We start from the raw sequence: 27,745 nt of genomic DNA, 5'->3' as shown, positions 1-27,745 counted from the left end.
CTTGCTTCATCACAAACACAAGACAGTAGATTTACAAATAAGATTTTTAAATAGCTGTGGGATAAGCAGTACAGAAATAGCTGGGTCAGTGAAGTAAAAAAAAAAAAATTAGAAAAAACTATATAAGGACAGAAGATGCTAACAGAGAAATCTTTCAGGAAGAAGTATTGAAAATAAAATTATTCCGAGGCAGGGTAGCTAAAAAGACTGGTTCAAAATGGTCTGCAAAGAGACAGAATATAGTGAACAAATGAAATCATAATGGAAGAAAAGGAAACAACAAACCGTGAGGATCTAAAATTGGAATGTGTTCCTCAGATGAACTATTCACAGGAGAAAAAATAAATAAATAAAAAGTTTATCCATGAACTTTATACAAACAGGCTTCTTCTGTTTGTCAGTCACTGTTTTCTTTTCATTTCAAATAACATATTTCAGTCACAAGATGTCCTGTGTGTATTCCAGAAAGCCAAAAAGTTATAAAAGTAAGAAGATTATAGGCGATAAGAAATTTGCACTGTGCCAAATTGGTTCAAGAAAAGTTCTGTGCCAAACTGGAATGAAACAGCATGCATATTCAGTCAAAATCTGCACACCAAGTAGGAAGAAACATTCTTTAAGCCAGGGGAGGTGCAATTTTGGAATTAAGCAGAAGTATCATTCTGGGCACCATAATAGGAGAGCATCTGCAGCATATGTGAAAAGTAGCAAGGATGAACTTAGCACAAGAAGGGAACAAATGGCTACACCATACTTAATAGGGCTCTGTGAAGTTTATGTCTATGTGCTGGAGGGACTTTATATTTAGGCTCATCAGATAAAATGTCCAGGGAAACTGCTGATTTGATGAAGTTATTTAACACATCACAATGACTACAGAATTTAAGACATTTTTGGCCTTACCTCTGTTTGACCTACACAGCTCTCTCTATCATCATCTAGTGGAACAAAGGGATGATACTTTTTCAATGTTCTTAGAATTTACCTAACTTTCACCTGCAATAAAAATAGGAACTTGGAAAAACTGTCTCTTAAATGAGTAATGATGCTTTTTCTGCTGCCAACCTTGAGGGATTTCAATAGTTCCCAGGAGCTTGCTTTGTCTGTATCCATGTACAGCCTAAAGTCACACTGATACTGGTATAAATATCCATAGAATTTAAGAAGTATCAGTTCACCCTCCCTTTTCCTTTGTATAGTTTGCACATTCCAATGTCCTGAGGATGAGGGTACTGAATAGGTTTCAAGCCTAACCTTATTCAACTCCTGGGAGAGAACATCATCTCAACATACATCATTAAAAACTTTAAAAATGCATATTTTACTGTAATTGCTAGGATATTTCGGATGTTCTCAATCTATTGTGAGAAAATTTAGTGCACCATTGGGCATCCACTCACTGGAGGGAATATGTAACATCATGAGACTCAAAGCGCTTCTCGAATTTTCACGGATCATCCACCTGCTGTTCAATCACCAATGCAAAACTGTCGTCTGTACTAGTATAAGGTTTAATGAACAAAGTTTATGGCTCCGTGTTTATATATTTACATGTTATCTTTGGGAGCAAATTCAGCTGTCACAAAACACATTCATTGAGGCCAACATACCTCGTAAGAGTGGTGTGCGTTTTCTGTAATATATCTATTGTTCCTAATTTATATAAATGGTATGCCCTCTGTTTGCTGATGACACTAGCTTGGTAGTAAAGAATGTTTTGTGGAATGTTGGTATTGTTTCAAGTAGTGCAGTTTGAGATATAGGTTCATGGCTTGTAGAAGATAAACGAATGCTAAATCACAGCAAAAATAAGTTTTTACAATTTCTAACAAAAAATTCAACAAAACCAGCCATTTTAATTTCACAGAATGGCTGTATGATTAGTGAAACGTAACAGTTCAGATTTCTATATGTTCAGATGGATAGTGAACTGTTGTGGAAAACTCGTGTTCAGGATCTTGTTCAAAGACTTAATGCTGGCATTTTTACTATTTGAATGGTATATGAAGTAAATGACAGTGTGACACAAAAATTAGTATACTTTGTTTATTATCATTCACTTATGAGGTATGGTGGTATATTTTGGGGTAATTCTTCCATTTCCCAAAGGATGTTTCGGCTCAGAAATGGGTGGTTCAGGCATTAAGTTGTATAAGCTCATGTTACTCCTGCTGACCCATGTTAATTAGTCTGGGTAATCTGACATAGGCCTCTCAATAAACACACATTCTTTGCTGTCATTTCTTGTTAACAGTGTCAGCTTATTCCCAAGAATTAGCAGCTTTCACTCAGTTAACACTAGGAAGAAATCCAATCTGCCTATGGGGCACACTTTCTTGACTCTTGAGCAGAAAGGCGTGCAGTACACTGCGGCATCCATTTGCAGTAAGTTACCACAGGAATTCAAACCTCTTAGCAGTAATCCATGTAGTTTCAAATCAAAATTGAAGAGTTTCCTATCGTGTTGAGGATTTCCTTGAAAAATTAAGCTGATTCCTGTGTTACATTCTTGATTGCATTTACATAAACTTATAGCTCCTCTTTTTTGGTTTCTTAAACATTTTATTTTATCTGGCATATTCCATGACCTTTAAGATTTGTACCAAATATTGGTCCTAGAAAACAAGGTGTATGAAAATTAAAGCACTTACTGGACGAAAGACTGTTTGCCACAGTCAATGCAAGATCTGAAACACCATCACAAGAGTTATCATTTGATTTTGTTTCAAGTACCAAGACCTATCTTAATATCACTGACAGCAAATCCCAAAGGACAAAAGTAGCTAAACAGTTACTTTTACATCACACTGCACAATTTGTGACACATGTGTTTAAGTACATTAAGGTAGTTCCATTGAATTACTAACCAACACGTGTCAAACACAACAACCACTAAGACAAGTAGATCTCTCGAAGTAGTCTCTTGGTACTTATTTAGCAACCAGGAAAGTATTATCAGAAGACTTCAGGAAGTTTGTCATGCCATGATTATATGGAGGAGAATGAGTCACTTATCATTTGTGTTTATGATATTTGCTCAAAAATGAGAAAAACTCACTTCCAAACAGCAATAAGTAAGTATTTTAGACAACAGTAAGTGGTAGTTGTCATTCTGAAAGAATGTTAATTGTCATATTTAATGAGTAACAACTATGATATGACCTATTGATTTGGTAAATTGTTTACCTCACCATGTCTATAGTACTGATGAATAGTGGTCACCACCATAAAGTCTTTTTTAGTTCAAATGGCGGCTTTAAACTTTTACACACTTTAGGAGCTTTCTGTGCTGCACATGAGAACTGGTGCAGATTGATGTAGGATTTCTGCAGGGTGAGATGACAATAGTTGCTTTGTCGTTCTTCACAGTACATGATGATTTGAGTGGTTTACTCCCTACTGATGATATCTCTCCTTGGGTTAATTCCTTGCTGTTTCATTCTGGTTCAGCATTGTGGATTCCCCCTAAATCTGTGAGCACTGTGACAACTACCATTACACAGGAGAACAAAGATGAAGTTGAGCTGTCATTAAGATTCTGCATACTAACCAATGACACACGACTTGACATTAATTATTAAAGAGAGTTACTTGTTTTAAATTAAGAGCCAGTATATGATTGGTCTTTGAGAAATGTTTTGGATCATTCAGCAGATAATTTAGACTTGAGATAGCATTTCAGTTTCCATTGGAAAAGAAGTTGTGATGTTTGTGGTGTCAGGAAACAAACTGGCATGGGAGATGTAATGAGAATGAAATGGAAATGAATAGGATATGAAGGAAGTAGTTTTTTTTTTATTTAAGTAAGTGTGTAGAGTGCGTGGCAGTACAGAAGAGGAGGAAGTATTGTAATGGCTAAAAGGCCAAATGTAATGAACTTTGTGAGCACCTGAAAGGAGGCCAGGAAGTAGTGTGGTGTTAATTACAGGCCACAAAATCGAACTTTCTGCTACTGGTGAAACATACCATGGCTCCATCAGTTGTACCGGTGCTCTTTCCACTTTCACTCTCCTCAGCAATAGGAGATAGAACGCTTTGAATTGTACCTGATTGACAGAAAACATTTTGAGTTAATATAAAAAAACTCTATCTGCAAAAGTAAAACAAATAATTGATTAACTAATAGTGTTTCAACATGGAATGATGATGAACAGAATCAATTATTTCAGTCTTGTAGAGTGCCTACTAATCAGTGAATAACTGAGCATCTAATCTACTCAATTATGTACAACAGTGAACATTAAAAAACCCTGTCTTTCTGGAACTCAGTGAAGTTGCAGGCTGCTATCTGAAGACAATCAGGGGAAAATAAACTTTCATTGTCAACACTTCACATAATTGCTGATCAAAATTTAAAATGCTGTAATAATCTGTTACTTAAAACATATAATCTTATGTTACATGGTTAACACACTGTGGCAAGTTTAACAGTTAGGAACTGTGTCTATGCCTGTATATGCAGCTTCACTCATTGCAGGCATATACCGACATTATATTCATCTGGTATTTGACAATGAGAGCACTTAGTGACTTCCAAAAAACTTCACCCATAATTTCAAATTATCATGAATCTTTCTCAGAGAGATCCCACAGAAAGCAATAGCAAAAATGCTTACCAATTACTATATTTTCATTGTTCTACTTTAAAATTGCCACATCAAATGCATACAATGTAACACGCCTTTCTTTACTTACAGATGGGTACAAGTAGCCAGGAGAATGAGTGGCAGATGAGGTGGGGTACTTCTCAGGAGGATTCTTTGTAGAAGTGAGTCAGAAAGGAAAGATGATGAGTATGGCAACAGAATGGAGGAGGAGACATAACAGGAATGAGGTTGAAATGTGTGGTGTAGCATCTGGCTGGTGTTCAGTTGCTGGCATGCTAACAGGGCTGAAACTGAAACTCACACTCAGTGCAGCTCATCTTTCCCATGACAGCCACTGCATAGTTTCCACATTTGAGCCATGTGACACTGGGCTTTACAGCATTTCTCCATTGCACAGACTTTGTAGGTCAATTCACAGTGGCTCACTTGCCATTCAAAGTTCCAGACTCGATATCAAGTATCTGCTTCTGAGTGCCATGACTATATTAACAAGAATGCAGCCCACAATATTGGCATTGCCAGTCCAACCTACACTGTAGGTGCCTACAGGAGTGTTTCTGACTTATTACAGACAGAGGGCTCAAGTGAAAGCTTAAAGAATAGTTTTCATATTAGCGACATCTTTTAGTGGATCAGGGCGTTCTCTACCTTGCCTTCACCAGAGAGCTGTTTCATTTGCTGCATGTTGGCATGTGCAATCTGTGTCGCAATGAAAAACTATTCATTTTGGCTATTCAGGAACATCTCTCTTTTTGGCTTTTTTTATTACTTTTTTGTCTCTGGAAACTTCTTACCAGTGTCTTGTGTTTCATTAGGTAGAGTTCAGCTCTGTGTTCAAGTGCTTCTTGACAGTGGTTGAATGGTTTTGCTCTATGTTCAAAAAACATTCTTCACATTTCCTTTGGGTTGCAGATGACTCTGCACAATTGTTCTCCCATGTTCTGTGATTATTTGCCTTATAATTACTTGTTCTAACTTGTCTCTGTCTTGTGTCACTTCATTCCTTCATTCTCATGTTTTTCTGCCTGCACCGTTCCACCACACCGTTCCTCCCTAATGATGTCCTAGCCATTTCCTGTATTTTTCTTCCAGGTGTGCCTCCTGGATGGCATTGTTATCTCCTCCATGGGGATGAGAGTTGTCATATTTTTGCTGTTGTTACAGTATCAATTTTTCCTCTGAGTGCAACATCATTGGAATCTAGGACATCACCAGCGTAGCTTGCAGTGCTCAACTTACACCTTACAGAGTTGGTCTCATATTAGTGAGAACCTGAAAGTGTATCAGCACTGTTTTTAGGTGGCTTTCACTGGAAATCTGTTGCACTTGCCCAACATCATCATGCGTCTTCTTTGTAGCAATGAGGTTCTTATGTTTGTGACAAACTCAGCACATTTCTCTCCTTGTGCATAGATCATCCACAATAGGTGAAATGTATGACCACGAGTGTGGGTGGTAGATGGGGCAAGAGAGTTCTCTGCTGGACTCCCTGTAAAGAGGTGAGGCAGGAACACAAACAGATTGGTCTGGGAACAGACTGTAGTGAAAGTACTGATGGGAAATATTTTATGAGCAAGGCACTGGCACCAGAGATAAATCAAGAGAACAAGATGTTAAGATAAGTTTAGTGTTTAGTAAGAAATTACATTTACTCTACATTCTATCTCAATGAGTATTTTTTCTGTATCACCAATAATTCCTGACTATGCTATGTTTCATGTCAAACTTTCTGTAAGATAAAAATTAAATTGAATTAGTATAACAACAAAAAATAATCCATTTTTACAACATAATGTAATTGGATAGGAAAAAATCTACTCACCAAGCAGTTTTGTTTTGTTTGTTTCATTTGGCTTTAGGACACAAAAAACAACTGGGGTCATACGCACCCAAGTCAAGACTATAGACCACGAACACAGAGAGGAGTTAAACAACTTCACATCTGTCCCAATTGACAGAACAGGAGACAGCTAAAACCAGGCACATGGAAACAAGGCAAAAAAAAAAAAAAAAACATACAGAAATGGAGGTCCGAAACTAAAAATTAATTGGCCTTCGTCATAGTGCTTCGGCGGATGAAAAGTAAAACGCAGTTGACAGCTCTCGCATCATTCTCTAAAATGGCTGATAAATCAGATGGCAAACCCAGGCTGGAATGTAAATTGTTAAAAAGGGCATTCCAGCAGGAAGTGGTGGACAGTTAAAATTTGGGGGTGATGAGAACAAAGTGGTGGGGTAGCTCCACTTAGCAAATGACAATGGCTAAAAAGGCTGTGCCCAATATGCAGCCCAATTAAAATAATCTCCACGGCAGTCATTCAAGGCACTGGCAGAGGCTTAATAAGCCAAAGCTTATTCTTGTGAAGGGATGAACACTGACAATGCCAAAGGGACAGCACCTCCTGACAGGTGGCAATACAGAGATCATTGGAAAGAATATAGGTAATTGCAGGCTGAGGTACAAGGACTGCAACCTTGGCAGCAGCATCAGCAGCCTTGTTTCCTGGCAGACTGACATGACCAGGGACCCACAGGAACATGACACTGGTTCCACCAATAGTGAGCAAGTGACAGTTTACCTGGAACTGCTGCACTAAGAGATGAGCAGTGTACAGTGCACATAGACTTTGGAAGGCAGTGAGTGAGTCTGAGCGAAGGACACAATTGTGAAGGCTGTGTCCCCTATGTAATCCGTGGCCTGATACAAGGCGAAAAGTTTGGCTGTAAATACTGAGGAGTGTGCTGGCAACCGATATCAAAAGACACGGGTGCCAATGACGAAGGCATACCTGACCCCATGATTAGTCTGAGACCCATCAGTGTATACAAAAGTACTATAGCGACATTCCATTCAAAGGTCATGAAACTGAAGGCAACAGATCAAGGCTGGAGTAGTGTTCTTTGGAAATGAAGGAAGGCCGAGATTAACATGGGCCACTTTGCAAAGGAAAGGTGATGAACAGTTCATACCCACTAGGAAAGTTGCCGGTAGTGTGAAGTTAAATCGCCATAGCATGTGGCGAAAGTGGACTCCAGGAGGTAACAGAAGAGGGACGAGTCCCGTACTGATGATCAAAGGTATCATTGAAGAAGGATGCATAGGCAGAGTGGCCATGCTTGGCAGACAAATGGCATGCATAATTGCTGAGGAGAAAGTAATGACAGTAGGACAGTTGTAGTTCAACATTGTCAGCATACAGACCCTAAACTGGGCTGGTGTAAAAGGTGTCCTTGGCCAAACAGACGCCATGATGGTGGATAGTGTTGAGACAGCATAAGAGGGATGGGTGTGCAAACTCCTAAAAAAAGCACCCATAGTCGCGTTTCGAATGGACAAGTGTCCGCAACAAACTGAGGAGAGTGGTTTGATCGGCACCCCACGAAGTATCATTGAGGACATGTAGGAGACTGGGGAACCTCGTACAGCTGCGGGCTGCCAGGTAAGACACATGGGAGGATCAATAGTGTTTCCTATTGATCATGAGCCCCAAAAATTTTGTAGTTTCAATGAATGGAAGAGCAACAGGACGAAGGTGTAGAGATGGTGGGAGAAATCATTTTTGCTGCCAGAAATTCATACAGATGGTTTTATCAGGGGAAAAGCGTAAGCCATTGTCAATGCTCCAGTAGTAAAGACTATCAAGACAGTGCTGAAGACACTGCTCAGTGAAACAGGTCTATGGAGAACTGCAATAGATGGCAAAGTCGTCTACAAAAAGAGAACTGGAGATGCCTGGCGGGATACGGGCCATTGCAGAGTTAATGGTGATAAGAAAGAGGATGACACTCAGGGTGGAATACAGAGGCACACCATTTTCCTGGATAAAGATGTCCAACAAGGCAGAACCCACATGCAACTTGAAAACTCAGTCTTGTAAAAATACCTGAAGAAATCAGGGTTGGTGCCTACGGAAGCCCAACATTTTATGAGTACAGAGGATACCAGTTCTCTAGCAGGTGTTTTAGGCCTTGTCCAAATCAAAAAACACAGCCCAGTCTAGGATTTTCACAGAAAACCATTCATAAAATGGGTGGACAACGTAATGAGATGGTCAACTGCAGAACGCCACACTCTAAATCCACACTGAGCATCCATCAGTAAATTGTGAGATTCAAGCCACCACACGAGCCAGTCATGAATCATCCAAATTCCATCACCTTGAAAATGCATCTGGTACGATATATGGGGGTGGGGTGGGGGGGGGGGGGGGTAGCCAGAAGGGAGGTTTTTAGTGGAAAGCACTTGCCCACAAGAGAAAGGTGCTGCAACATCTGAATGTGGATGGTGTCTGGCCCTGAGGTGGAGGATCAGGATGAGCTGAGAGTATGATCTAGCTCTGTCATAGTGAAGACAGGTTTGTAGCACTCACTCATGATTCCGAGAAGGGAAGTGTCTCACCTGAGCCCCCTCCAATTGTTTCTGATGGAGGAAGGTAGGGTGGTGGTAGGAAGAGCTGGAAACTTCTGCAAAATGGCATCCCAAGGTGTTGAAGATAGCAATAGCGTCCACAATGAGATCATCAGCTACTGTTAAACCAGAAAACTGGGAATGGATCTTTGTTCCAGAGAGCCGTCTGATGTTGGCCCACATGACACAGCAATGTGTGGTACTGATAAAAGAACTAGTGAATGAAATCCAGCTAGCTCTTTTGCTATCCTGAAGAACAAGATGACTCTTTGCACGCATGTGTTTATAATGAATGAAGTTTTCCAGACTAGGGTGGGGGTTAAAAATGTGGAGAGCACATCTACATGTGCAAACTGCATCGCAGCATGCCTCAGTCCATTAAGGGACTGGGACACGACATGGTAGAGAGGAAGTGTGGGGGATGGAACGTTCTTCAGCAGTAAGGATAACATATCCCAGTAAGGATAACATATCCCACAAATGTGGGATATTCGACCTAGTCATCAAAACTGGGAAATCTCATTCCTTGAAGGTTGCCAGGGAGGAAGGGAGGAGTAAAGCTGGCAGTTAGCCCTAGAAAGCTGTGATGGGGAAGCTGGGCAGTGTAGAAGGATAGGTCCAAATGGGAATAGTTGTGCGAGGAGTTGGACAGGGAAGTGGGTGCTCCAGTATTAAGGCACAGGAGAGGTTAAGTTCGTTAAGCAGGTCAGCCAAGATGGCACCTCTCTGACAGGTCCTGGGGAACCCAAAAAGGGATGATTTGCATTAAAGTCACCAAGCAGCAAAAGTGGGGAAGGTAGCGGCCAATAGTGACATACCCTATCATGTATTTAAGTGCCTGCCTCTCACTCAATGAAGCAGTCCGATATTCGCCTAAGTCTCTCGATATCTGGCTTACAGACATCACATTTACTTGGCTTACTTCCATGTACCAGTGAACATTGTTGATTTTGTGAGGTTTTCACTTGTGACCCCGTTGCTTATTGCTTGTTGTTCTTGGTGTCTTTCTCTGTCATCTGTCGTCATGCTTGTCCTTCCTGTCCCATTCCCCCATTTTGTTTGTTCACGGGCTGCTCCCTTTCAGTTCCACCGCACTTTCCTTCACGGCCAATGCCACAACCACCCTCGTGAGTTGTTGAGACCCAGCCAACAGAGGCCAGTTATGTTGGGACTCCTCTTTGCCTGATGTGTCTATGGCATCTGTGTCTCCAGTCGCCGGTCGGGCGGTCCACTTCCATCTTGCCCACAGTCCTTTACCACACATTCTCGAGCTGAATGTTCCCACCACTCAAAAACGTGTATGCTGTGTGACAACAAGGGCCACATCCAATCGGCTTGTCGCAGTTGCTCGACCCGGTTCAGTCCTGCCCCTCCTGGGCTTCAAGATACCATACATGCTCTGCAATCGATTGTCCCACTGGATGACCCATAGGTGCGGTAGCTTTTAGCTTTTCCTCACATTCAGCCTTTTCACGGAGGATGACATTTTCAGGTCAACACTGTGGCCACTGTCTCCATGATTAATATGGCAACATACATGCGACTGGGTTCTCTTGAGTTGTCACCTACCTCTCGGCAGTTGGTCACCTCCAGAGATGGTTCAATTCCCCTTCATGGGCAGTTCATTGTCCAGGCAATTTACAAACACGTTCCCCAGCTCCTTACCCTATTTGTCGTCTACTATCCATTGGCTTCGAATATTGTTGACCTGGATGCATTTCAACTGTTTAACTTCTCAATTTCTGATGAAGTTGAGGTCGTTTCCACAGCTGTTCTTTTTCAGGACCTGGGCAATCTGTGCTCAGCTTCTGTGCCATTGTTTGTCACTGATCTCTGATGTGATTCAGATTTTCAGGCACACATCACACTTCGGCTGGAAGTGCAGCCTCACTTTTTCTGGGCCCCACCCCTTCCGGTCAAGTAGGAACTGTATCGGCTCCAGGTTACTGGCATTCTGGAGCCTGTGACTTGTAGTGCCTGGGCGAAACCTTTGGTGGTCATACAGAAACCCAATGGGTCCCTTCAGCTGAGTGGGGACATTGCGCTACTGTCAATGCTCAGTCCCTCATAGACACTTACCCCATTCCCTGACAGGAAGACCTTCTCACCAAGTTTGCCGAGGGAGAGAACTTTTCAAAGATCGACCTGGCTGAGGCATACCACCAGTTACCCTCAGATGCCAATTCCTGGAACATCATGATTATCAACATGCCTTTCTGATTGTACAAGTACAAGCACCTACCATTTGTTGACTATTCGGTGCCAGCCATTTTCCAGCAGTTCCTGGAGCAGCTTAGGCAGCCCTGCAGGAATTGTCTGAATGACGTCTTGGGTACAGGTCATTCCCGCCAGGAACACTTGCAAAACCTCAGTGCCTTACTTCACACTCAGCAGTCTGCAGGTTTACGCTGTCAGCTAGACATGTGATGTTTTTCTTTCAACCAGAAGTGGAATACTTAGGCCACTGGCTTAGCAAAGATGGCATTTGCCCTTCAGGTCATAATGTTGTGGCCATTGAAGGCCCCCCTCATCCCAAGGACTTATCTGAACTCCAGGTGTTCTTGGGCAAGGTTACTTGTCACTTGAAGCTCTTACCCCAGACTGCCTCTGTAGCTCAACCCCTAATTCACTTGTGACACAAAGGGGTACATTTTGATTGTGACCAGGCTTTTCTCTGTTTAAAGGTGATGCTTAACTCTGCCCCTTGCCTTACTTCCTTCTTTACGGACCACCCCTTGGTTGTGGCAGCTGATGCATCAGCATACAGCATTGGGACCCCCCCCCCCCCCTCATGCATCAGAATGTCAATGGCTCTGAACAGCCCATCACTTATGATCCTAAGATGTTTACCCCAGCACAACACAACTACTCCCAGATTGGAAGGAGGCCCTGGCAATAGTGTTCGGCGTCCAAAAGTTTCACAACTATCTCTTTGGAGCAAAGTTAACTTTCCTAACAGACCATAAACCCTTAGTTATGCTTTTTGGGCTCCACTCCCACATTCCAGAGTGGACGGCTCATCGTATCCAGCACTGGGCATTATTTTTATGGAATTACACTTACACCATCCAGTATAAGCCAACCGCCTATGATGCTAATGCAGACGCTTTGTCACATCTCCCAGCAGGTCCTGAAATTGTGTTTGACGAACAGATGGTCCTCTGTTTCCACATTGATTCCACCCACCAGGACATGCTGAATGCTCTGCTTCTTATGGCTGCTCACATTGCCACAGCTACATGCCGAGACCCTGTCTTGTGGCAGGTCCTCCGCTATGTGGTCCACTGGTAGCCCATCTATATTACTCATTGGATGTGGACCAACTTCAGCCCCTGGCACCCACTGTACCACAGTCTCTCCACGGTCGATGATGTCCTCCTGTTAGCCATGGAGTCTGATCCCATCAGGTGGACATCCCTCCAGATTTGTGGCATCAAGTGCTCAGTTTGTTACACTGTGGGCACTGGGGTATGTCCCACATGAAATTTTTGGCTCATTCGCACATGCATTGGCCAGACATCAATGATGATGTTGACCGGCTCATCCGTGGGTGCACTTTGCGTGCGCGTCACCAGGCAAGCCCCTCCTCAGTCATTTGCACCCTGGCTTGTACCTCACCAGCCATGGCATCGCACCCATCTTGATTCTGAGTGCCCGTTTTTGGGGTCTGTGTGGTTACTTATCATTGACACCTACTCCAAATACCCATATGTTGACCGTGTGGCGGCCACCACCAAGGAGGCCACACTCGTGGCCCTGGCCCAGGTTCTCACCACTGAGGGCCAATGGTATCAAACACATCCTCCAATGGTGCAGCAGAGAGGCTTGGCCACACGTTTATACAGCTGACAAAGGCAGTCTGAACATCTCCAACCACATCGGCCCTCACCCTGTTCTTGAGCACCTATCACACCATGCCAATTGACGGACGTAGTTCAGAGGAAATCCTCCATGGGTGACAGCCACAGACCCTGCTGCATTTGCTGATGCCATCCTCTTCCTGCCCCCGCTCTTGGCCCTCTCAGCATTACGGCTCCAGCACAGTAGTGTGGGCCTGCGTTTACAGGAGCAAGGCGGGTTGGACACCTGCCAGTCATCGCAACCCATGGGTGGTATGTGACATCAGTGCACACGCTGAAAGGGTTGTAGTGCCGCCATCATAACCAGCTCCGCCCACGTTCCCCTGCGGGACTCCCGCACCAACTCCTGAAGCACTACCTCCTTCAGGTACACATGTGGTCCTTGAGTCACCACCACTGCCCCAATTCTTGCCTCCCTGCCAGCCTGACACCAGCCCTCCCCGCCCCCAGGTGGATCGGCATCTCCCTCAGCTGCCATGGCCTCTGGGTTGGCCATCATGAACACCTCAGTTGTCCTTTCCATGTACGAGTGGCCTTTGTCGATTTATGAGGTTTTCACTTGTGACACCGTTGCTTATTGCTTGTTGTTGGTCTTTGTGTCTCAGTATCTTGCTCAGTCATCTGTCGTTGCGTCTGTTTTTCCTTTCCTGTTCATCTGTCTTGTTTGTTTGCAGACTGCTCCCATTCGGTACCACTGCACTTTCATTGACAGCATACCTGCAGCCATTCCAGTCATGGTTACAACAGGGAAGATCAAAGCAAATCAGTAAGAAATTTGAAAGCTCAAAGCGGTCATGAGGGCACAATTTCGTTTCCTGAAAGCAGAGTACAAGGGGGTGCTTCAACACTAAAAGCAGTCGCAAATCCTCATTGTGGGACTGAAGGTGGTGAATGTTTCATTGGAGAACAGTCATGATGAACAGACGTTGGGGTGTCACCTTGGCAGATGCTGAGTGACAGCCTAGGAAGAGGTGCTACTACAGAGTGCAGACACAGGAGGATCCTGCTCCATGGAGTCAGACAGAAACATCAGATCGCTTGTGCGGGCTGTCTGTGGAGTCCAGTGCCAAAAAACAGTTTTTAGTTAACATCGGCATCATGGTGGCTGGCCGGGCTAAGGTATTACGTGCCGACACCATCAAAGAGGATCTTCAGGGTGGCAAAAGGAGGACTGTTTGCCTTTGGAGGACTTCTTTGAGCCCTCCCAGTTGATGACTCCAGTGTTGTTTGGCTGGAGGGACAGAGTAAGTCTTCATGGGAGTACTCCTTCTGGCCTTTCCGGCCTACAGGTTGTGTAGCTGGTTGCTTGGACCCTTGAGGCAAGAGTTCGACGGTTTCTTGCAAAGCAGGACGGAGGGGTGGCGATGCTACCTTGACACTGGGCAATTTCATGTCCTCAGAGTTGAATTGGAGGTTGTATGTCAGCCTGGCCACGTCTTTCATGGAGTAAGGGGTAACAAAAGCAGAAATAGATGCCAGACAGAGAACACACGGTTTGTGACTACCCAGTAACTGGATAAGGCACCTTTTCCTTCAACTGGATCTCTTGAACAACGTGCACACCAAGATACACTGGTCACTCCTAAGATGAATTCGCATGGCCGCATTTGCAGTTGATACAGCAGGGAGATAGAGGTGGACGATCGCCCTCGTGCGCATCCCTACCACAGGTGACATGTGGCTGGTGTTGACAAGATGTTATAGAGTGGTTAAAATGATGACATTGGTAGCAGCACATTGGGTTTGGAATGTATGGCAATTTGGAAAGTTTACTGCTCAAGCACACACCCCACCCCGAGACTGGCCTACAGCAGGAGGAACGAGAGAATCCGACCTGTCAACACGGGGCTGGGAATTATGAGTCACCCAGTTACCTGTTATGCACAGATGCATGGGCCAGCCTTTAGGAGCACACAGGGAGCAAGAAGAGAAAAAGAGGACCCTCGAACGCAGAAGCAGAGGAACAAGAGAAGGGGAACAGAGAAAGGAAAATGGAGCGGAAGACAAAGGTGAGATGTTTGTACATCAGTGATAGAATGCTGGAAATTCCCAAGAATACCCCAGACATGTTCCCCAAGGGGAAAAAGAACAGCAAGATGATTGACATACAACACAAAAGGGAAAAGGTACTGCAAAGCCTGGGGCCCCATGGTAGCCAAGAATGAACCCACCAAGGAATGGCGTGCCCCCGGAGGGGTGGGGGGGCAGTGTTACCAAGCTACCAAGTGGTGGCATGAGAAAAACACACACACACACACACACACACACACACACACACACACACACACACACACACACACACACACACACACACACACACACACGTTTAACTTATACAAACATTTGGAGCCACTCCACTTACATTACATTGCTAATAAAATTGGTTTGCTATATTTTTAGGTGGGGCTCATGTGTCTTGCCCCATGGCCACCCCTCACTCTCCGCAGTCCTGGTAGCAATGGCTGAGCAGTTTCTCAAAACCGCACACTCCTGTTGTCAACACTAAACAATACTGAAGGTCACGTAATGAGCAATGTCCACTGGACAGTGGACAACTGGAAGCAGGGGACTAGGAGTGAAGTGACAAATCATTCTATATTCCATGGCAATGTGACTGAAGGATTTGGGTTAGCTGAATGCTGGCTGAACTTTACCTGCCATCATCTTTAGTACCAACAATCATGTGAAGAGGAGGCAGTGTTACAGTATGCAATTCCTCATTGTTAACTTCTTGTCCTCTTATTGCACTTTAAAAAATGCTAAATTCAGAAGGACAATTATGTATTTGACGGTAGTGTACTGTCTACAGCAAAGGAAGTGTTCAGACACAAAGACTGACAATCAGCTCAACAATGCCGCCTGTCACTGAGCAGCATTGTGAGGCGAAGGTTTATGGACAATGACATTCCTGAAGTGAACTTGGGTGCCAATGTTCCAACCTGAAAGCAACGGATCATCTTCGGGACGAGTCATAATGGTGACATCATTCCAAACCTGATGTCCAACATCTCTACCTTCTTTGGGTTTAGCTCTCGAGGAAGAATGGGCTGCCATTCCTTCACAGAGGTTCAGACGTCTCAATGAAAGTACAAACAGAAGAGTTCAAGCCACCGTAAAGGAGAAGGGTGGACACACTCCATCTTAATGTCCACTAATAGTTGTCCTGATACATTTGATTCACAAGCCTCCCACTGTGGGCTCTCACTACTACTCACCCACTGAGTGCCTGGCACCTCTAGCTCTCGCTTCTTTACTGGGTACGGCATCTTCCTCGAGTTGCCGCCGTCTTCCAGCAGCTGCAACTGTACACACAAAGAGGAAAGCATCTCTTAATAACTTTATTTACTGCTTTAGTGATGTGCTCCTTCTACAATTCCACATTATGGCTGCAATGACTGGAACATATGTTAATTTTAACACACACTGTTGACATACTGAGCCTCTAATCAATCTCAGAAGACATTACAAAGAAACAGAAAGCCACATTCATGGTCTGTGTAAAAAGGAAACTTTTAGACAGTGTCAATTAGCACACAACTTTCATGGAATATGCTTGTACATACCACTTCAAAGGAGTGATGCCTTCTTAATGAATGACATTTTAAAAAAATGTCATTAATACAGTATGAAAATAATAACATAAAACAACCTGTCATATTGTTCATTAGATTTATTTTCATTTTCTATATGGTGAATTTTCGACATGGAACAATATGCACCTTCAGCACTGGAGAGTTTTAACAGCAGCTTTCAGTGAGAAACTATGTGCTTGGCTGTGGAAATAGGTACTCCGTGGGTCACCACATTGTCCTGCTGATGCATAGGCTTCCAAAGGGCAGTTATTTCAATAAATTATACATGCAGTGAGACAAAGAAGAGGAATGTTGGAATTATAACAATTCTCTCTTTTATACTGAATGAATGAAAGTGGTCTTTTAGGGTGTGTGTGTGTGTGTGTTCTATGACTGTTAAAAAAAAAACAACAACAACAACAACAACAACAACAACAACAACTACTACTACTACTACTACTACTACTACTACTACTACTACTACTACTACTACAATACCAATAATGTCTGCAGGAAAGATGAGTTGGAGAATCTTTGTTATCCTTCCAAACTCTGTGTCAGACATTTAAAAATTCTATAAAGGGCTGCCATGCTCCAATGTATTTACATCACAGATGAAAATGGTAAAATAAGTCCAAGCAATAACCACACCTGTAAATTACTAATAAAGTACTTTTATCAACTCTTGAACTGTAAACAACTAAATTGTTCCATCATCTTTCGGGCGTGCACTTGGGACAGCGACAATTCTTCTTGTAATATTTAAGCTAGAAACCTCCCAGCAGTCTTCAAGGCGAGTCGGAGACTGAGTTCATAGCATTTGCGCATGCCTATTTATATGGAGAGTCAGGTGATACAAAGCTGCTGAGGATTAAAAGCGCATGCGTCAAAGATATCAAAGTCGCCACTACTGCACTAGTCATAGTTAAGATTTATATAGCAAAGATAAACATATAAGCACAGAGCGCAAACAAAATAGTGCTGCTGCGAATCCACCGTGCTTGTAAATAAATAATTAGTTTTTAAAAGAGGTAACATCTGTCAGAAGTGAAGATGCAGAAATTCTTTCTGAACAAAGGTGTGAAATAAGTGGTTTCCAAGCATTGTCAAGATGAAATCCTTCGTCATGGTTTAGCAGGTTGTCGGCTAGTTGTATTTCTACAGCTTCCTTAACAAATGAGTCCCAGAAAGATGAAGCAGTAGTTAAAATCTTAACATCTATATAATCCATGGCATGGCCAGTAGAAATGCAGTGTTCAGCAACTGCTGATTTGTTGGACTGAAGAACACGTGTGTACCGCTAGTGTTCGACGCATCGTTCCTGTACAGTGCATGTGGTAGCCCTATGTAACATTTTCCACACTCACAAGGGATTTCATAAACTCCCACCTTTTGCAAGAGCAGATCATCCATAACAGATCCCAACAAGGCTGCAGTCTTAGCGGGTGGGCGGAATATCACATCCACTTTATGTTTCTTCAAGATTCTAGCAATTTTAGAAGAAATATCACCCATGTATGGGAGAAAGGCTGTAGATTTCACTTCACTTTCCACTTCCTCATTATTTTCCTGTGATTTTTCTGCAGTTTTTATTTGCAGGGCTTTCTTAATCTGCTGTTGCGAATAGCCATTTCTCTGAAATATCGCAAGAAGAATTGTTGAGCTGAGGTCCTCCAACAATCTTCACAATTTTAAACCCATATCTGAACCAAAACAAATTTAAATAGTTGTTTCTCAGGGCAGCATTCTGGGCCCATTGTTATTTCTAGTTTATATCAATGACATACAGGCTCCAGACAGCCCAGCCAAAATTCTACTATTTGCAGATGACACGAGTATCGTAATTAGTGATAAAAAAGAATCACTGTGTACTACAGCAGAAAAAATGCTCTCATACATACAGTCATGGTTTTATTCAAAAAGGGCTATCATGCTCCAATGTATTTACATCAGAGACAAAAATGGTAAAATAGGTCTAAGCAATAACCACACATGTAAATTACTAAGAAAGTACTTTGATCAATTTTTGAACTGTAGATAACTGAATTGTTACCTAGAATTTCCAGATATTTGAGGAAAACATGGAAGCAGATCTACCACCTACAGCAAACAAACAAATAACCAAACAAACAAAAACCCTGAAAAACAACAAAGCCAGTGGAGAAGAAATAAAATCATCTCAATCATAACTGGTGTCAAGCAGTAATGACAACTAACCTTCAGATTATGTCTGAAGAAATATGGGAAACAAAAGATTCCAGAAGACTGGAAAGTGGATCCTATCCATCCTGTGCACAAAAAAGTCATAGGCATTATCTAAATAATTGCACAGGTATATATCTGTTGCCAGTGGGCTGTATTATATTTTTAACAATATTACTAAACAAGGTAGAAGTAACACTTGACAGCCATTTGGGAGAATATCAGAGTGGATTTAGAAAGATCGAATCTGGTGCAGAACAGAATTTCAACTTTTAGTCCATACGAATTTTAAGACATAGTTTTAACATTTACAGGTTTTAGAAAAGCATTTGATTGACAGGTAAACAGTGGGTAAAGTGACTCGAGAACTTGGCATTACACTAAACTAGCAAACCTTATTCGTGAAACACCCACACACTGAAGCATAAGTAAAGTTTTGGTGTGAAACACCTAAGGCACTCAAAATAACAGGTGAAATGCAGGGTGACAACATGTTTCCACACCACCTCAACTGCATCTTAGAGGAAATAGTAAGATAATTGAAACAAAAGGCAAAGAACATAAGCTGTCACAATGAGACTGGAGACTTCAGGAAAAAGAGATACTGAAATTCAGTGTCTAGTATTTGCAAAAGATTATGCCATTCTTTATAAAAATATAACAAATTCAGAAATACAAATCAACCTCTTAGATGGAATACGTAACAAAGCAGCTTTAAAAGTTGCTGTAGAAAAATTTTTTAGGACAAACTTAAAATAATGACCCAGAAATCCTAGTAACAGATAATGCACAGATAAAGAGGGTTTATAAATTTAAATATTTGGGTAGAAAGATTCAAGGCAATGGCTTCAAAAATATTTGCTGTAGTCAAAATAGAATGTAAAATGGAGAAAGCATATGATATAAACATGAACATTTACAACAAGATGTGTGTGTCTAAAAATTTGAAAATACAGCACTACAGCACAGTAGTAAAACCAGAATGTCTCTATGCAAGTGAATGTTTAATGTTGAATTATGAGTTATACAAACTTCAAGTCCTAGAATTAAGAATCATTTGAAAAATACTCAGGCTGCTAGGAAATCCATGAGTATGAATATTAAGAAGTAATGAAGTATATTGCAGCATAGGAAAAACAATTGAAATGCTGCAGAAGAGCTGACTATTATTTTTTGGACATTTATACAGAGTGAACAGCAACAGGTTAACCAAACAGATTGTTAAGCATCTTTGGGACAAGATGTCAACAACAGGACAGATTCAAGTAGTTAGGAAAGATTTGGAAAGAAATACAAGAAAAAGACCCAGCAGAATGATAGGATTTCAAGAAGAAAGTGTTGCAAATGGAAGCATTCCAAGGCAGGAAGAAGAAGAGGAAGACAGGGTCAGAATGGTCTGAGGAAGAAAAAAGGATAGATAGTGAAGACGAAGGAAACCTGGAAGAAGAACAAAGGAGGAAGCATTGAAATTAGTATGTGGTCATTAGATACCCCAAACAGAAAAACAAAAAGAAGAAGAATGTCTGTGATGTCATTAATATGAAACATCAATATCAAGGGCCCCACACACTTCCTTGGAGCACATCTACAGTTACATCTACAATGTTCCATACAGTTCTATGCAGTGTCCTATGTACCAATATATCTTCAGCCTTGTCATGAAGCTCATTTCATTTGTACATATTTTTTATTTAAACCACCCACCATCAATGCATTATGATGTTGGTACATCATTAGAACATTAAATGTTGGGAGCAAAAACAGAGAGACATCTTAAGTGAACACTGTGCACTGTGTTATTGTTACTTATGCAGCCGATACCAATAATGTAAGAGTGAGCACACAATGTATGCTTTAAGTCAGCCTTTCCCATCATCGTGTTTTGTGTTGTTGGGGGCATTACATGTGATCTAAGACAAGTTCATATGCCTAGGGATCAAAGGATACAGTTGTCTTTTCCACCATTTTTACGAAGTACATTACCTTGTTCTCACTTAATGTGGACACATTCTTTTAGGTACATTGTCATTCTATGAATATTATGTTGACACAAAGCACTGCTACATTTTAATTTAAAATGGCTAAGTTGGCAAAATGAGAACAGTGGAGTTTATGAATATGTGGTTTCAATGGTAACGTTTTCACCATGTATGGGGATAATGCCATGGGACAGAGCATGGCAAGGAAAGATATTCTAATTTAAAGGATGAGTGTTTTGACATTATTGACCCTCCATTTTCAGAAAGACCTTCAGCATTTGATGAAGATCGTCTGGATGCATTAATCCACGATGATGCACATCATTGCACTCAAGAACCAGAAAATGTGATGAAGTATGACCATTCCGTCACTGTGCAGCATTTGAATACAAAGGAGAAGGTTCAACAATAAATCATACGGGTACCACATGCCAAACCATATAAATCAGTGGTTGGCCGTATGTACATTACCCTCTTGCTTGTTCTTGATTAGTGGGTGAATACCACTGACCATTTCTAACCTGTATTGTTACTGATGACTAGAAATTTTGTTTTTATGCTAATGTAAGAGAAAGAACGGAAAGGAATGCTTTAGTCCAAACAGAGCAGCAGTGCCACATAGACATTTGAGCATCCACACAAGATAATTTTATGGATATTGTGCAGAGGTCCGGTGTTAGAATATTGCTGCGGGGTGTGGGAGCCTTACCAGGTGGGATTGATGGAGGACATCGAAAGGGTGCAAAAAAGGGCAGCTCGTTTTGTATTATCACGTAATAGGGGAGAGAGTATAGCAGATATGATATGCGAGTTGGGATGGAAGTCATTAAAACAAAGACGTTTTTCATTGCGGCGAGATCTATTTATGAATTTTCAATCACCAACTTTCTCTTCTGAAAGCGAAAATATTTTGTTGAGACCAATCTACATAGGTAGGAACGATCATCAAAATAAAATAAGAGAAATCAGAGCTCCAATAGAAAGGTTTAGGTGTTCATTTTTGCCATGCGCTGTTAAGGAGTGGAATGGTAGAGAGATAGTATGATTGTGGTTGGATGAACCCTTTGCCAAGCACTTAAATGTGAATTGCAGAGTAATCATGTAGATTTAGATGTAGGTGACCATGTGGTGTACTACGAGTTGCTTGCCCCCTCTACTGCCATACCAGCTTCACTAATTTGACAATTTTGGAGTTCCCCTTAACTTAAGTTTCACAATTCTTCCCTCAGTACTAGCCACCCCTACACTGCCCTTTCCCATGCCTAGCTCTGTACCTGTACCTGTACCTGTACCTGTACCTCCTATGTTACACCCTCTGCCACCCCATCCCCTATATGACATTTGCATTAAATCTGTCCACCACAACTCCTCACGCAGTTGGCCTGCAGGTTTATGACAATTTATCTGGTTGGCAGAGGGACAGAACGCAACAATGTTATTCCAGGCTTAGCCTTTTACTGCTTATTTCCAGATTAACCCTTTCATGGCCAATCGAACGTCTTAGGCTGATGCATAACACTGTAGTGTTTCCTACAAGTTAAAAAACTCAGACTATACATACTGGAGACTTAAATCATCATTAATAACATAATTTGTTTCGCTGTTCACTTCAGTCTGTTGGGATAACTTTCTGGATCCACAACTGTAGAAATCATGTGGTTTTGTAGCAAAGAGCCATGTTCAAAGTGTATTTTGCCCCTAAAGGAAGTATGTCAAGATCATTGAACAGAGAGCATAGAAGATGAAATCTGAGGGTGCAAGATCAGATGAAAAGGGTGGGTGCAAAATGACTTCTCAACCCAGTTGTTCTATAGTGTTTGTTGCCAGTCTAGCAGAATGCTGGTGACTGTTACTGTGGAATAGCACCACTTCTCACAGTCTTCCTGGATGTTTTTCTGGAACTATATCTGCAAGATGTCTGTTGGGATCTGCTGGGTCTCGAGAATGCAGTACACAAGTTGTGAAGCCACCAACAAGTCAGCCACCTTGTACTCAGTAGCATGTTGTCACCGGGTAGTCAACAACACTCTTGGCAGGCGGGGGATTGAGAGTAACTGTGGCACCCAGATGGGTCAGGCTATTTCACACATCAGTCAGGTGGCAAAATTCATTACTACTTATCGTAGTGTGCCTATTTGTAATGTTTGCTTAACATTACAATGACAAATTTCTAAATGTCAATTTGGTACTTAAAAATTTGTCTTTTTTCTCTTTGACCACATTTCCCTCACAATCTACCACAGTACACATTTTCAATGCAACTGTACATTTGTAACCAATCTTTCGTAGTTACAATAACACCACCAATTTTCAGTATGAATTATGTATGACATAATTAACATCCAGTGTTAAGTTATAGTATAGAGTTTTTAAAAACTGTTTCACAAAAATTATTTAGCACACCACCAATGGAATATTAATGTCAAAGAAAAAGATGAAAAATAAAGTACCACATAATAAAATATTAAAGTCGTAACTTTAATGTGTAATTAAGCTACTGAAGAAAGCAAATATCTCACCTGCCAACAGCTCCTCCATCCTCAACTTCTGCGGCATCTGCAAAAATATTAAGAAGCTGAATAAATTTACATCAACAGAATTTGAGTGTAAATCAAACATGTTGATATGTGGCAGTGGTTGTCTTCTCACTGCACATGCTCATTTTAATGTCAAGAAGTTGCTAAATTAAAATAGTGATGGAGATAAGGAATCAGGTGCTGTGGCATGTACATACATGTGGAATTTTATAAAAGTGAGATTGATGAAAACTGCATTATGATCCAAGTGAAGAACCACAAAATATTTTAATTTTAATTGTCTGAATTCATTACAGCTGCCATATACAGCCACTGTCACAGAGAAGGACAAAGGTGCCCACAAAAAGCAAGGCAACATTGGTGTTTGGAGGCTGGTGTAAGGACACTGCCAGTGACCGAAATAATGGTACAGCTTAGTTTGCTGGAATGAACACCCCTCATGAAAGGGGAAAGGAATAACAGACCATTATAAAATTACAGATTGTCACAGTTAGGAGATAGAGAAATTATGTCATGTACAATTCTGATAGTGTCTCCATTGGATTTCAAGTTACTGAGAACCAGCAGATCCCAAAGTGATGAGCCACAGCAGTTCACGTAGCACATGTCGCAAATGACATGCCATGTAGTGTAGCAGAGTTGTGGCAGCTTACAACTATGTGACTCACCGAGAATCCTGATCGAAACACTTTAAACTATCTGCAAGTACTGTAATGACTGCATACCTACAAAACTGGAGGACACTGGCCTCAACAATACATTATGATTTTATGAGCTTTGTCTATTTAGGGGTGTACTAACCTGTTCCAGAGTGTTGTTGTGTTAGAGTAATTCTTCATCAAAGTTCATATTTTGGATTCCAACATGCTAATAGCTGCCCCAGTGGTAAGGAGGTTTAATGTGTCGAGGGTATGCCCACAGATACTCAACATGCGTGGCCAGCACATAAGTTTTCATTTCAATTGAGTCACACTACCCTGTTAGGGAGCTTCTTACAGATGCAAGCAGTTTGTTCAAGGTACATTGTTGGTTAGGGTTTGGATAGTTATTTTCTATGTATTTTGTGTTGATTAGCACATGCTCAGTTAGCCCCCAAACTACACTGAATAGCTCTTGTTGTTCACACTGCTACAGCAGACTGCAATGTGATTGAAATATAGCACTGTAGGCATCCAAATCGCTATTGATGGCATTCTCCTGTAAAAATGCATCAGTGGCAACTGGCATCAGTGTATCAGCCTCACCGATTTGTACCTGTACACACAGAACAAGTGAGACTTGTGTGTTTCATAGTGAATGACTAGTGGAAGCCACTTCATACTGTGGACAGTGTTAAGGTGATATGCAGAAAAGTATATCTAATTTACAAAGAAGATAGTGTAGGTGTCTTGAAGTGTACTATGTGACATTGGTAGCAATGATATATGGCATCATAAATCACAAATACTGTAACAGCCTAGCACATGTTCATAGCAACACTGCAGAGAGCAACAATAACAGCATGAAGAACCAGCATAAAGGTGTGGGAGTTTAAACAATTGGAAAATTTTATATCCAGCAACTAAAGGAACTATATGCCAATTTGGATACACAGCTTAACCAACAAAACTATCATCAACAAGTGTGGTACTCAGTACTGATGACTTAACATCAGGCATTCCTGTCAGGGACTGCTGTTACAACTTTTACAAGAAACTAATGTAACATTTACACAAAATCCAACTGCAGTGCAAATTTGGATTCCTTGACATGCATAAGGCAAGTCCTACATCACTTGGAGGGGAAAGGAAATTTCAAAACTGAAGTCTTTAAAGTAATCTGTAAGAGCACAGTTTGACAGAACTACAGGCAATGCATCATTATCCCATTTTGGTATATTCGAACATTTAATTGGGAAGCTGTTAGAGCAGTTGCTGTGGACAATTTTGAAGCAACTTTGTATTTTGGCCATGCATATCTCTGTGGTCATGGCTAACAGGGATGGAAGCTGATATTATGACAGCAGCAACACAATGTGACTAATGTGAACACATCCAATAAAGAGGAAACTGCAAATAAGAATTTTTTGTCGAGTAGTGACTTGAGTAAGAGCATAATTGGACTGGGGCAGCCCAACAACTAGGGTCCCAATGGCAGTCAAAACAAAGGAAATACAAGAAATTAAAATGGAAACAAAAAGTGGAAAAATAGGTAAAAACATCTGACTAAACACGGCCACAAATGTCCATAGCTCATTGAGGGGCTACAGCAGTGGTCTGGAATTAGTCCTCTGAAAGTGAACTAAATGGATTTTGGTCCACTCAGCTTGTGTCAGTTGCTAACAGGATGTGGCTTAACTTCCAGCACTGCAGTACCTCATGAGAAAGAAGTACTTTTATTCACTCTGTGAAGGCAGTACAGAATTCTCTGACCAGTCATTTGCACAGGAATTCTCTGACCAGTCATTTGCACAGAAGTTGCTGGTGGTGACTGCACTGAAGTCATTCCACGTGGTACTGTGTTACAATCATTACTGTATGCCTCCTACCAGATTTAAACACATGATAATGAATTTAATAATGGTTACCGAGAACCAAGGATGCTTGCACAAGGTAGACCAGAGTGGAGAACTGCATGAAACCCCATTCGGACTGACAACAACAACAACAACAACAACAACAACAACAACAACAAGAACAACTGCAGTCCATAAACTGAGTGAGTATGAGCCTAACACCAAGTGGTGCTTACTTTACAAACTGATTTTCTGCTGCATCAGTTCCATACTGACTTCCCTCCTACCTCCCTCCCACCCACCCTACCTCCCTCCTTTCGCACTGCAGTTCTGCAAGTATGAAATGTCTGAGATGACTGGCAGTATAGTTACTTCCCACTAACCAAATCTATCACTCTTACTGAAGGGTGCAGTGATGTAAGACAGATTGTGATTTAGTAAGCAAATTGAGTGCACGGTCTTGCTATTGTTAGGTAGCACTGATTGGGACAAATGACTGACAGTCGAGATCAGATGGCCTCTAACAAAGCTGTGTTTAGTCAGGCTGTGGAGGATGCATGGGGAAATTACATGATGCAGTGTCCACAGTTGCATTTTTCCTCCATTACATGAAGGAAGAACAATCCGTGGACAAAGTCCATTGCTGTAGCCCAGGATTCAGACAAAAAAAAAAAACACGTTTTGTCCAACAGAAATTAAATGTCATATTGTTTCTTATTCTACATACAGCATGAGGAAACACATGTACTCCATCAAATAAATGCAGCATACAGACCAATTTCTATATATAAACACCATTTAGAAACTACAAATTATCCTACTGCCCTGTTTTCTTATTTGATCATGAGAGACTTTCCAATTTGTAATTTGCCTGTGTGTGTGTGTGTGTGTGTGTGTGTGAGAGAGAGAGAGAGAGAGAGAGAGAGAGAGAGAGAGAGAGAGAGAGAGAGAGAGAGTGAGAGAGTGAGAGAGAGAGATGATGTATTTTGCACATACTTGGCCGAGTCTGATGGGTGGCAATAGAGAATGTAATACTCAAAATATTAAATTAAAATAAATTTATTTCAGGTACAAGGATAATGCCAACTAGAACTAGCTCAAATTTCCTTCTCTCATCTTTGATATTTTTCCGTCGCCAAGAGATTTTGTGCTGGCTCTCACTGGCAGAACACTGCACAGCAGAACAAGGAAAGAAAGTAAAATGTTCTCAGTCCATAACATTTTATCCAGAATGCCCCATTATTTCTGACTTCAGTCATTCACCCTGGGAATGAATCTGTGAGGCATTGGACCCATTTGTCAGAAGAGGCAACCCCACCGAGGCTTCAAAAAAAGCAGTCCAAAAGAGCATCAGCCATAAATGGTGTGTTTCACAGTCAGTTCTCTGTGTGTTCCTGCTACTTACACACACATAATTTCCATTGTGTTCATGTGAGCAGTGTCTCACAGCAAGTCCATTACATTAATGTCTATCTTGGACAGCTGCAGTTGAATGAGCATACCTATACACAAGTGAATATTCTTCCTGTAGCATGAGATCCCCTACGGGGGAAACCAACGCCCCCTACGGGGGAAACCAACGCCCCCTACGGGGGAAACCAACGCCCCCTACGGGGGAAACCAACGCCCCCTACGGGGGAAACCAACGCCCCCAGGAAACTGACAATCGGCTAGTACTACCTGTTGTCACCACTTATTTGCCATTATGTCTGGACTGCTAAAGTACTGTTTGGTCTTGGTAAGACAACTTATCTGTGAAAAGTACATTTTTACACATTGCATTCAGATGGAGCTCTGTGGCTGCCAGCCAGTGTAACACATTTCCTCACTGAGTTCCTGTTTTATAGTGGATCATTGTGCGTGCAGTACAGCTTTCCTTGGCCCTCAACTAACTGCATCATTGGAACTGGGAAGTTGGTCACTCACTACAACTGCTTCGTATCTAGGGGAGGGATTAGTTGGCTCTTACAGGCAAGCTATGTGTTATCCTGCTGTGTGCTCATATCTTGAGCCAGGCATTCTGCTGATAGTGCCTCCTTCAACAAAATTCTTTAAAATTCTGTTTTCAGTAGGGGTAGACTTCTGA

Source organism: Schistocerca americana, unplaced genomic scaffold (genome assembly GCF_021461395.2).
Source record: "Schistocerca americana isolate TAMUIC-IGC-003095 unplaced genomic scaffold, iqSchAmer2.1 HiC_scaffold_31, whole genome shotgun sequence".
Classification (NCBI taxonomy): Eukaryota; Metazoa; Arthropoda; class Insecta; order Orthoptera; family Acrididae; genus Schistocerca; species Schistocerca americana.
Note: the sequence above shows the minus strand (reverse complement) of the source record.